The following is a 4,043-nucleotide window of genomic DNA, read 5'->3' as shown; positions in this document are numbered from 1 at the left end:
GGGGGGTCCAAGAGGATGTTAGCCCCGGGACCAATCAATAGTAGAAATAGCCTTAGCTTATTAATGGACCAAAGGTTAAAGGTCTCATTACATCTCATCAAACTTAATGGATAACATAGATATGTCCATAATTGAAAGGATGAGTTGGCAAACCCATGTGGCATTACTGGGTAACTAGGTATGCCTACATTGGCAGTTAGGGATGAGCACATTTCTTTGGGGTGGATTTCTATCTCCCCAAAGTTTTTGCCACAATTGTTTGGAATTCCAATCTTCAATCCCCAATTTTGCTCATCCCTTACTGCCACAGTAGGTGTAATGGATCCCCGCCATCTGCGCATGTGCAACCTGCACGTTCCCGTACTGCTCGGGAACGCGCCATTCCCGCGCATGCGCAGAAGCAGTAACCTGCGAGCACGAATATGCGCCATCCCGCGCATGCGCAGAAGCAGTAGCCTACCAGCACGAAAATCCGCCATAGCGGCGCACAGGAAATGACATCACTGGCCCTATATAAACCCAGCAGCAGTACCACCATGTTGCTGGTTTATCGTCAGCTAATCCTTGTTCCAGTTTGTTGATATCTTGCTTGATCCTTGTGACCCGGACGTCCTCGACAAACCTTGAATTCTGCCTGCCTTGACCACGGAACTGTTGGTTGACCATTCTTCTGCCTGACCCCTTTTGTACTGGAATTGCCCGCTTGGAACCTGACCTCGGCTCGTCTCATTGGATTACGGCTTGCACGATGCTCAACACCACTGGCACTCCTGCCACTTGTTTTCCCGCTGGGCTCTGTTCCCATCCTCAGAGTCTCCCAGGACACAAGGTGCAAGGGAAGCCTCCTCTCACATCCGGTCTCCCAGAAGGTACGTAACAGTAGGCATACCCAGCTACCCAGTAATGCCACACAGGGTTGCCAACTCATCCTTTTAACTATTGACATATCAAATGTTATCCACGGTTTAAGTTTAATTAGATTCAAGGAGACCTTCAAGCCTCAGAATCTGACTTGGTAACCCCCCGCGATGCCCAACCAAGAGGACCACTTGTGGAGAATTCCGCCTGCGGTCTGATATGTCGCTGATCACATTTGCTCAGTCCTCGGGCATAAATGTAATTAAATTAGCTGAAACGATATAACTTTCAATAATAAAAGCCGCCTCTTCATCCAGCGATGGATAGGATTGATGTCGCTATAATGACCTCATTTTGAAGTCGTCTCTTCATTCCACAGACGGGCTGTATCTTCTCTTTTACATCCTCCGCCTTTGGTTTATGGAAAGTCGATGGCGGGGTAAATACCTCCACAGGTGATACACGACGGCGGTGTGACAAATCTGCTTTTTCCCCCTTTTCAGATTTAATTTGTCTCATTTTAGGCCGGTATAATTTTTTGTTGCAGTTTTATGTCCACTGCTGATTTTACTTTCTGTAAATCCCTCGTCCCTTACAAGTGTTTCTGGGAAGCGATATATCTCCATCCTTATCTGGTGTGCACAGTTTACGTCCTTTTACAGTACCGCTAATACCGCTCCACGAGAAGCTACTGACCTAATCATAACCTATTAATTACCGCCATAAATTCCCTGACGTCCCGCGCAGCCCTCTGCAGGTTCAACTGGGAATCCAAGACTTTTAAATCTTGCTCCCTGGGAGGGGCAATGGCGCAGCGTCACCTCCCGGCCCCCGGGGCGAATGACCTCCCAGGCCGCGTACTTTCTGCTTTATGATCATTAACATTTAAAGGACCAATTCACTCTGAAAAACTGATATTTCCTTTGTTGGGCCATCACTTGATGGTGTCTAGTGCCTGTAGGGGCATTGCCAGGATTGTGAAAGACCCGGGGGAACCCATGGTCATTTTAAGAAAAAAAATGATGTATATGTAATGTACAGCCCAGTGCAGTGCTCAGGAGTATGTAATATACAGCACAGTATATAGAGTGCAGCAGGGGCCTAAGACTGTGGGGGGTTAGGTCCGGCCCTGGGCACCTTCCCCCCTCCCCCCCCTCCGTGGAATACAGGGCAGTGCAGGGTCCTGTAGGTGGTTCAGGGGCCAGTGTGATCCCCTCCCCCATCCGCCCCCCCCCTGCCGTCTTGGGAGGGGGGCCCAAGATAAAATCTTGCACCAGGGCCCTTTGGTTATTAGGTCCGCCACTGGCTTCTAAGGCTCTCAGGGGGGCTGTGAGAAGTCTCAGGAGGCTGTGTGGGGTCTCAGATGGGCTGTGTGGGTTCTCAGGAGGCTATGCAGGGTCTCAGGGAGCTGTATGGGGTATCAGGTGGCTGTGTGAACCCTCAGATGAGCTGTGCAGGGTTTCAGGAGGCTTGCGGGGATCTTTGAAGGGATGTGCAGGGTCTCAGGTGGGCTGTGTGGGGTCTCAGGTGGGCTGTGTGGGGTCTCAGGTGGGCTGTGCAGGGTCTATAGTGGGCTGTGCGGGGTCTCAGGAGACTGTGTGGGGTCTACGGTGGGCTGTGCAGGGTCTATGGTGGGCTGTACGGGGTATATGGTGGGCTGTGCGGGGTCTTAGCAGGGTCTCACCAGGGGTCCCCGGTTGGTCTCGCGGGCGGGTATGGGTGACGTGGATTCAGGAAGGAGAAGGAAATGTGCGGTCGGCGCTGTAAACATGCGCCATGGTTAACAAGAAGACTGCCTTGCTGCGGACCCCGGCAGCCTTCCTGTGAATGGCAGCGCCTGTTTATATAGCTGGCTTCAGTTTAAAAATTGAAAGCGCCAGCAGCGGCTCTTAGTATCGGGGGCCCAGTATCGGCACATCCCTAACGGGATCCTTCCCTTGCGTGTGCGGAAGCCAGCGGTTCCTGTAGGCGTCGCTGGTCTTGGAGCAGGAGGCTGCATTTTGAGCAGAAGGCACCCTCTTTGCTATTGTCGGTGTTGTATCTTGACACAACACCGGGAATTAGGCAGCACCGGGAGTAGGTACCTGCACGGCGTCCCTCCATGGAAGGACCTCATGGTAAATCCGGCCCTGTTAATGCACGGTAACGTGTTGCAATAATAAGGTAGCATACACTGTTAAGCAGGCCCGGCGCTACCGCAAGGCAAGTCAGGCGGCCGCCTGAGGGCGCTGCAGGGTGAGGGCGGAAAAAAACAGGGCATTTTGACAAGTATGGGGGGGTTGGTTGCGGGGGGCGCAAAAATTTTACTTTGCCTGTGTTGGCAAAAATCCTAGCACCGGCCCTGCTGTTAAGAGTATTGCAGCACCAATATGTGACCGGGGCAGATGGAAGGATTGGCCACTGGGGGGCGCTCCACTGTCATCTCTATTTCAACCACCATTCAGTGAGCCCATGGGGCAGCAGCGATGGACCCCCGGACATATTCTTAAGCGGGAAAACACATGATTGTGACATCCCCCGCCCATCCGTGCATCCCTTTGTGTTCTATATTTCCCTGAGCACAGCGACAAGGGGAAATCTTTGCCACAAAGTTTATTCCGGGTGATTTTTCCATCTCGACACTTTAATGGAGTTCCTCTTTCACCGACGCTTTAATGTTGTTTTCTTGGCGCCCCCGGAGTTCCCCTTTAAGGCAATCATGCTCAGAAGAAAGCCGGCCTGCCGAGATTTTATCCCTTACGATGGGATTCCAGCGGCCCGCTCCCGACTTTCCGCCGGCGCGCTTTGATCGCGGCGAACCGCTGCACGACGGGCTCTGAAGCCTCTGCCGCTGCGAGCAACAAGCTGCAGCTGTGCAGGAAGTTTAATTAGAGGCCTGAGCCTCGCGGGCCGCCGGGGGAACTCCGCCGCGCCTTGTTTCCGAGTCCTCGCAATGCTGATGGCTTCCTTTCCATGCAGCGGGTGGCGGCGGCGGCAGCAGCAGCTCAGGCCTCGCTCTCTAGTCTGGCGGCTGGGAGCTTTCGACGCAACTGGAAGCTTTTTTTTTTGCACGGCGAGTGATATTTAACCTCCGCCGGCTGCCATGGCCCAGCGACCGCAAACTGCTCTTTATAAATATCCTTCTTGATCAATGCAGATAGAGGCCAACGCGCCTGCGGCTGCAGGGTGGAGGAACCGGCGGCGTC

The 4,043-nt window shown here is 53.1% G+C and overlaps 1 long non-coding RNA gene across 1 annotated transcript in view; it reads left to right on the top strand.

Moving 5' to 3' along the window:
- Positions 1-1,393: 1,393 nt before the first annotated feature.
- Positions 1,394-4,043, top strand: part of LOC108799903 — a 14,577-nt gene continuing 11,927 nt past the window's right edge. Inside the window, exon 1 of the long non-coding RNA XR_001942057.1 lies at positions 1,394-1,404. This is a non-coding gene — a long non-coding RNA (uncharacterized LOC108799903). The remainder of the gene's footprint in view (positions 1,405-4,043) is intronic.

This window comes from Nanorana parkeri, unplaced genomic scaffold (assembly GCF_000935625.1).
Source record: "Nanorana parkeri isolate BGI_ZX_2015 unplaced genomic scaffold, ASM93562v1 scaffold1852, whole genome shotgun sequence".
NCBI classification, from domain to species: Eukaryota; Metazoa; Chordata; class Amphibia; order Anura; family Dicroglossidae; genus Nanorana; species Nanorana parkeri.
The sequence above is the reverse complement of the archived record's forward strand: the minus strand, read 5'-3'. Positions and strand labels throughout refer to the sequence as shown.